Raw genomic sequence first — 9,501 nt, forward strand, 5'->3', positions numbered from 1 at the left:
ATTTCATATTCTTGTCTTATACAAACTCTTTGTATAGGATACCCCCGCTCGCACGTCTCCACATAAATGGTCAGGATCTACCATCTGTAGTAGTGTACAACACTTGCAAACCTCTACAAAGCGAGTCGTATTCGTAGTGTCACCAGGATCATATTGGGATTGGTGTCCTAATTCTCTCGGAGTCTCGTTGTTTTGTAAAGATACACATTGTTTGATGAATAAAATAAGTGTTATTTAATTCTGGCATTTACACATATCTAATAAACAAAGCTCTTTGGTTATCTTATGTGACCTTAAGCATGTATATGTGATATACAAATGGATCATGTCTTAAGTGATAACCTAAATAGTTATGTAGTATACGGATTAAGGTGAGATACCTAATCTTGGTGACACTATGGATACGACCCACTTTGTAGAGGTTTGCAAGTGTTGTAAACTACTACAGATGGTAGATCCTGACCATTCATGTGGAGACATGCGAATGGGGGTGCCTATACAAAGAGTTTGTATAAGACCTAGACCACGAGATGATTAGACACTATATATAACGTCGTTGATACTAGAGACTTGCATCTCACCTAAACAACCATAGGTGACATGACCTCAATCCTGAGTGTTTTGGGAACTCCTGCCTTTGAGGGCAGTCCTTAGATTAGTATGGGTGAGAGTGGCCAGATTGCCAACTCAACATGCCTACCTTTTTAGGGACTTGTCTGATCTGGGAGTTGGAAACTCAATCCACAAGATATAACTCACTCCTTTCCCGAAGCAGGGATAAATAGAGAGATTGCTCCCTTAAGGGCTGATTCCAGGGCTTGAACATAGTGGCCACAGCTTCTCTTTGGAAGAGAGGACTCAGTCGTATTAGGACTATGACTTATGTTTATTAGAGGGATCAGTGGTACTTAAGGAGTTAGATGTAACTACGGGGGCATAACGGTTATTGGCCAGCTATACTTATGAGCGATCTGTGAAGGGTTGTAGCACTGCTGATTGGGTGGTAAGCAGAGTTCAGCTGTCAGTCTTTAATGGAGTGCCTGGCAGTTAACGGATGGTGGATCCCATGACTAAAGAGTTTAGTCCATTATTCACATACCGTTGGAGCTTCGAGCTATAGGTCCATAAGGTTCTATTGGTAGCTCAATAGATTCAGTTGAGGATCAGTTCATGGTGTTGATTTGAAATGTTCAAATTGACAAGAGGTATTTTAATTATATATGATATGATCGATATGAAGTATGAGATACATCCAGTGGAGGATTGATGTAAATGAGATTTACATTAAGTACTATGGAATAGAAAAAGAACTATGGTTTATATGTTTCATGAGATGAAATATTAAAACTATAGATTATAAATATAGTATGATAAGTTGGTTATCATTTATATTTATAATAATATTAATTATTGGATAATTAAATATTTTTCTTTAATAACCAATTGAGTGGGTGGTTACTGATGGTTCATGGTAACCGTGGGATAAAAGGAAAATTAAAATAATTTTAGTAAGTTTTTGGTCAAAAACTATTTTTGAGTTTTCTCTCTCGAAAAAAAGAAACTCACGGAGGTTGTCAAGTAAATACAGATTTACTAAATGACAGCTTGAGTGAAGTAAACGACCATGTAGTGTTTTGTAGGTGACAGACACTGAGATAAACGATGAGCTAAATGATTGCTTAGCTTTTGCTAGACGATCGCTTAGCTTTAGCTAACGATTGGGCATCGATCTATGCGATATGTTTCTGTCTTCGCCCACTTGCCCAATCGTGTACACGATTGTTCATTCCTTCTTCTTCTGCCTCAAACTAAGTCCACATAAGCCCACCCTCTGGATTCTCACACGAGAATACCAAGTAATCGTCTTGGTGGTGTCATACTTAACTCGACACCATTTGAGGTTCTGTGGAGCTCGTTATGTTCTTGCTGGAGTGTTCGTGAATGAGGCAATCGTAAAGGACAAGTGCGCAATGTTCAATGCAGTGTTATGGTCGTGTTGTTCGAGTGTTCGAGGTTGCTGTGTTCGAGCATTCGTGAGTAAGGAGCGTGGAGACGACGAGTCGACAAACGTTCGTAGCATTCTCCTTGTTTATTTTATATTCATGCTGTAATTTTGTTTTGATTGCATAACTGTATTGTTTTGTTACGACTGTAATTGTTAATGTTCATTCATGATTGTAATTTGGAATGATCTATTTTCCGCTGCTCATGGAAATCTCAAATTCGATTTCATTCAGATCATGTATCCACCTTAATCCTTATACTACAGACCTATTTAGGTTATCACTTAAGGCATGATCCACTTGTATATCACATATACATGCTTAAGTTCACATAAGATAACCAAGGAGCTTTGTTTATTGGATATGAGTAAATGCCAGAATTAAATAACATTATCTTATTCATCAAACAATATGTATCTTTACAAAACAACGACACCCGGGAGAATTAGGACACCAATCCCAACAATCTTCCCACTTGTCCTAATGACCTGAGAGACTAATGTACAATACAATACAATAAACTAGGGCATACCCCAGTATTATCTCCCACTTACCCTAGACAAGATGCGCGCATGTCCCGCAGACCCAGACTCTCCAAGTGACCCTTGAACACTTTAGCCGTGAGGACCTTTGTAAAGGGATCAACAACATTGTGCTCCAATGCGATCTTCGTGACTATCACATCACCGTGATGCACAATCTTTCTGATCAGGTGATATTTCGTTCGATGTGCATACCCCGACAATGACTCTGAGGCTCCTTCGAATTTTCCACAGCCCCGCTATTATCACAATAAAGTGTGATAAGCAAATCCATATTTGGAACAACTTCCAAATTTGAAAAGGAATTTCCTCAGCCATACAGCCTCCTTAGCTGCTTCACAAGCCACTAACGTATTCGGCTTCCATAATGGAGTTCGCGATGCATCCTTGCTGATGCTTCGCCAGACTACAGACCCTCCATTCAGAGTAAACACAGACCCCGATGTCGATTTTCGAGAATCTTGATCGGTCTGAAAGGAATAGTCCGTGTATTCTGTAAGGATCAGATCCTTGTCTCCATACACCGAGTATGTAGTCCCTCGTTCTCTGAAGATACTTGAGGATCGTCTTGACCGCCGTTCAGTGATCAAATCCTGGATTTGACTGATACCTACTAACAATCCCTACTGCATAGCAACGGTCGGGTCTGATACACAACATTGCATACATCAAGCTTCCTACAATAGAAGCATAGGAAATCCATCTCATTTCCTCAACCTCTTGAGGTGTCTTAGGAATCCTGCATCCTATACCTGATCAACATTTTATCAATGTACGATGCTTGAGACAGGGCTAACCATTTATTCTTGCGATCACGAATGATCTAGATCCCTATAACGTATTGTGCCTCATCCAAATCTTTCATTTGGAATTGGGAAGCTAGCCATTTCTTAATGTCAGTCAGATACCCTACATCATTCCCAATGAGTAGGATATCATCCACATACAGTACCAGGAAAGCTACTGAGCTGTTGATGATCTTCTTGTAAACACAAGGCTCATCAATGTTCTGGTCAAAGCCAAACGACTTGACAGTAGTGTCAAATTTGATGTTCCAAGATCTACATGCTTGTTTCAACCCATAAATGGACCTATTAAGCTTACAAACCTTTTTCTCTTGATCTAGAACTATGAACTCCTCTGGTTGAGTCATATAGATGGTTTCCTCAAGATTACCATTAAGAAAGGTATTCTTGACATCCATTTTCCATATTTCATAATCATAAAATTTAGATATGGGTTGGAGAATCCGGATAGACTTAAGCATGACAACAGGTGAGAAAGTTTCCTCATAGTCAACTCCCTCAACCTAGGTATAACCCTTTGCCATGAGTCTAGCCTTAAAGGTTTGGATCTTACCATCTACACCTCTCTTTCGCATATAGATCCACTTGCACCCAATAGGTCTTACCCCATCAAGTGGATCAACAAGCTCCTAAACGTTATTGAAGTACATAAACTCCATTTCCTAGTTCATGGCCTTGACCCATTCATCTTTGTCAACATCCTCCATTTCTTTCTTAAAGACAACGGATCCTCGACCCCATCATTCGTAATGACATTTTGGGCTTCAGTCAAACCCATGTAGCGATCTGGTGGGTTCATAACCCTCCCACTACGTCAAGACAGTCTCAACTCTTGCTCTGGTTAACTAGACGTTCCGACCTCAACAACTCTTGTTGATCTGTCGGCCTGTTCAATAATTCTTGTCGAACTCTCAGCAGTCTCAGTCTCACTAGAGATCTTACGTAAAACAAGCTTACTTCATGGCTTATGATCCCTCATGTAGTCTTCTTCCAAGAAGATAACATGTTTAGAAATAAACACTTTATTCTCACTTGAATCATAGAAGTATCCACCACTCGTTTCCTTGGGGTAGCCTACAAAGAGGCAAACCTTCAAACACGGTTCCAACTTCTTTGGGTTAGTCACCAGCACATGTGTTGGACATCTCCAAATCCTGAAGTGGCATAAACTACCTTTACAGCCTCTCCATAACTCAAAAGGTATTTCAGAAACACTTTTAGAGGGAATGTTGTTCAGGATATAACATGCAACCTACACTGCAAAACCCCAAAACGAGTCTGAAAGATGAGCATAACTCATCATAGACAGAACCATGTCCAACAAGGTTCTGTTTCTCTTTTCAGATACACCATTTTGTTTAGGAGTACCAGAGGTCGAGAGTTGGGATGCAATCCCATGTTCTATCATATAGTTCTAGAATTGGAGGTCCATATACTCTCTACCACGATCAGATCGTAGTGTTTTTATCTTCTTACCTAACAAGTTTTCAACATCAGCCTTAAACTCCTTGAACTTGTCAAGAGATTCAGACTTAAGTTGCATTAGGTAGAGATACCCAAACTGTCAATAATCATCTATGAAAGAGATGAGATATTCATACCCACTCAAGCTTTATCATTCATCGGACCACAGAAGTCTGAATGTACAAGCTCTAAGGCTTCCTTGGCTCTGTAACCTTTTCCAGTAAAAGGTCGTTTGGTCATCTTGCCTTCGAGGCATGATTCATATACCGACAATGAGTTTTCTTCTAAACTCTTTAGAAGTCCACTTTTCAACAACTTCTCAATCCTATTGAGGTTAATGTGACCTAACCTCAGATGCCAAAGATGGGCGTTTGGGCGTTTTCCTTAGGAGAAACCTTTGGTCTTTTAGCTGTTATTGTTGTACTGAACATTTCAGTGTTAAACAAGGATTTTATGACTAATGACCTTAGTATATATAAGTTATTTTCCATTGAACCATAACCAATCTCCATTCCATTCTTAAAAATAAACATTTTATTCTCAGAAAAGGAGACGGTATAGCCTTGTTCAATGAGACAAGAAATCAAGATTAAGTTCCTCTTAATATGAGAAACTACAAAAAATATTATCCAGTAACAAATAACGTTTCTTGTCAATAAATAACTTCAGCCTGCCTACAACAACAACTGAAACAACCTCACCAATACCGACTCTAGAGTCATCTCTCCCTGTGGAAACATTTTCCAGGAACTGAATCCTTGGTCAGAGGAACTGACATGATTGATTGCACCTAAATCAAGGATCCAGGCAGAATCATCATTCGATACCAGACACATCTCCAAGACCAATAAATCACATTTATTATCTTGTCTCCTCTTTTGGAGAGTAGTGGGATCGAGGTCGTTTGCCACAGAAGATGTTTCACATGATTCTTTCCACTGTAAGTAACCGATCATTTTAAAAACTTTAAACGAAAATACTAACGAGTTGCTGAAAAGAAAAACACATTGACCTATGTTAGGTTTTAAACAAATACCCGTTGTAAAACAAAACAACATCCAATAAGGTTTTAGCAAAACTAATATAAACCATGTGTGACAACTAGTTTCGCAATGACGCTTCAAAGGTTTAGGAAAAAAGTCGTCGAAGGGAGGTCAGTTATCCATCCTCTAAATTGAGAAATTCTCAACTGGTCATTAATACTAAAAAAAAAAAACTCTTGCTTCTATAACGACCAGCCAATATTGATTTAGCCAAGAGATCATTAACTTACTTAACAATCTCCCGTAAGTGTGACCCACCATTTTAGACCCTAGAGGTCCGCCCCAAAAAGCCAATCTGAAGGGAAAAAATCCGATTGGGGCAAAACCTAAAGTGACCCTATCCATTTCTGGAGTTCACTTTGATCTTGACCAACTGCACAAAACCCATCCGAAAGGGGACACTTCCAGGGCGCCACGAGGGAGTACAGAATGATCTCATGGTGTGAACCAATGACAGAGACCATAGGACGTGTTGATACACACCCTTCACCCACTTACTATAAACCTCTCTCCGTCCACTTTGATATTGACTCATGCAAACACCATCCGAAGGGGGATACTCCCAGGGCACCACGAGGCCAAGCATGAATTCTCACGGTGTGAACATTCAGGGAGAAACGTGAGTGGAAACATAGACATATCAGATACATTTTCTCCTCCCACTGAGTATTTTATAACCTAGGGTTTAGCTTACATAGAAAAAACACGGCTAAGGATTTTAACTATGTGACTTTTAGGTTTGCCCAAGAGTAACATTTCCTTAGACAGCGAAATAACTTTTGATCATCATCCATTAAACTCTTTAACGGAGTCTTTGACCAAATCGTCGCATGCTTGTTGAAAATCTATCTAATTCACTTTTCCAGGTAGGTTCCCAAGTAGGGGTATTACGTTTCCGTCAACTTAAGAACCCCAGCCTAGCCAGAACCCGCCTTAGACAAAAGGTCATTTATAGATAGATTTACAACAAATTTAATCTTTTATACTTTCCAATTTAATCCTATTAAACCGATTCTAAAAGATTAATCTAGTTTACTAAACTCTTTAGAACCATTTGAACTTAGGTCTATCTCAATCCAATTTTAAAACCATTTTAAAAATGTGAGTTCACCATAAGTTCGCATGCAATTTTGAATTATTGATTTTAGGTCTAATTTCCTTTATAACACTTATAAATGGAAACAACCACAATGCGAAGCTAACACATGCAAGGCATTCATAACGATTATAAATGGCCTAAGTATCATGCTCAATGCATTGTCCATTCATTGCTACTTCTTTTATATAACACTTATACAAAACAGCAATGAAACAAGCAAAACATGCTTCCATTCACCCTTAGACTATAACATTTATAATAAAAGGATGATGCATGATAATGCTCACTGCATGCAAAATACAAATCTTATATTTCATGATGCATGCACATGCTTTCAAGTAATTTCTTCATGCTTGATTATAACATATATAATACATGATGCATGAATAATTGCACAACCTAAGGTGGGTTTTAAACTATATGTCAAATAGTTTGCAATATAAGCACCATACATCACATGTATAAAAATAAATGTTGATGAACTGGGTAAAATTGCCTTAAAAAAACAAAAAATGAAAGCTAACTATTACAAAGACAAGGAGTCTCCGGTTCAAAAAGGCGAACCGGGTCTTGAACCGCTCGAGCAAAGCATCGCATCTCCAACCATCGTGTACTAAACTCCCCACGATCGTCTACACGATAAAAAAATGCTTTGTCCTATCGCTTACCAACACTCCCAAGCTAAACGATCATTCAGTAAATACTGCACTATCATTTAGAAAAATCTAAACTATCGTTTAGTCATTACTACACGATCGTGTACCTTTTACTTAGCGATGAAGCTTGAGGTACACGATCGCTTAACACACTTTGCACAATGCCCGCCTTCCGTAATTGTCTAAACGACTACGATGTCGCGAAGCACCATCACCTAAGAGATTTCCTAGCTAACGCCTCCGTATCATATATGCATGACCGTGTAGGTAGAACTAAGCGATGAGGCTTACTAACTACACGATCATCTAGCGCGCACCTTTTACTAAACAATGAGCATCACATGCTCCCACTACAATCGTCTACCTCCAGTGCCTATGCGATTGGGCAACCAACGTTACGTGATAGAGTAAACGATTTACTCCATCGCTTAGCATTATCTAAACAATCGTTTAGTTAATACTACACGATCGTTTAGAAAAATCTAAACGTCGCTTAGTTAAATCCCAACGATCGTTTACCTGAAACTACACGATACAACTAACGCTTGGTTTTCTTCTTCGTTGAGAATTGCATCTCCATGCTTCGAAACTTTATCACGAACGACTCGATTAACTTAAACTCTTTGAATTACAGACTTGATTCGAAAGTTAATTATGCCCAAAAATACAGGGGCCCTTACAAATTAACACTTTGTAATACAGAAAGCTTTAACTAAAGGCAATTAAACACGAAACATTCATCAACTCATTCATAAATGCACTTAACGATTAAATACAAATGCAGAAACCCACTGTGACTGAAAAATGAAGCTCAAAACAGAGTTGTAATTTGGAATATCAAAACAACCTGACTCTGATACCAATTGAAGGAAATCGAACACGAGGATTTCCATGAGCAGCAGAATAGATTATTCCAAATTACAATCATGTATGAACATTACAAATTACAGTCGAAAATAAAACAAATGGTTATGTATTCAATATAGAAATTACAACATGATAACTACAAATGAACAAGGAAAATGCTACGAACATTTATAGACTCGTCTCCACGTTCCTTGCTCACGAACGCTCGAACACGGCAACCTCGAATTCTCGAACAACACGGTTGACACTATAGATACGATTCGCTTTGTAGAGGTTTGCAAGTGTTGTAAACTACTACAGATGATAGATCTTGACCATTCCTGTGGAGACGTGCGGGTGGGGTGTCCTATACAAAGAGTTTGTATAAGATCTGGACCACGAGATGATAGACTCTGTATATAACGCCGTTTGATACTAGAGACTTACATATCACCTAAACGACCATAGGTGACACGACCTCAATCTTGAGTGTTTGGGAACTTTTGCCTTTGAGGGCAGTCCTTTGATTAGTATGGGTGAAAGTGGCCAGATTGTTAACTCAACATGCCGACCTTTTTGGGGACTTGTCTGATCTGGGAGATGGGACTCAATCTATAATATGGAATTAACTTCTTTCCCAAAGTAGTATAGAGGTTTACTCCCCTTAAAAAGCTGATTCTGGGGCTTGAATATAGTGGCCACAACTTCTCTTTGGAAGAGAACTCAGTCATGATAAGACTATGACTTATGTTCATTAGAGAGATAGTGGTACTTAAGAAGTTATATGTAACTATAGGGACATAACGGTTATGGCCCAAACTTATACTTACGAGCGAATCTGTGAAGGGTTGTTGCATTTCTAATTGGTTAAGATGGACACATAATATATCTGTGGTAAGGAGAGTTCAGTTGTCGATCTTTAGTGAAGTGCCTGGTAGTTAACGAATGGTGGATCCCATGACTAAAGAGTTTAGTCAGTTATTTCACGTGTACCATTGGAGCTTCGAGCTACAGGTCCATAAGGTCTTCATCTCTTTCTCTT

This window comes from Benincasa hispida, chromosome 6 (assembly GCF_009727055.1).
Source record: "Benincasa hispida cultivar B227 chromosome 6, ASM972705v1, whole genome shotgun sequence".
NCBI classification, from domain to species: domain Eukaryota; kingdom Viridiplantae; phylum Streptophyta; class Magnoliopsida; order Cucurbitales; family Cucurbitaceae; genus Benincasa; species Benincasa hispida.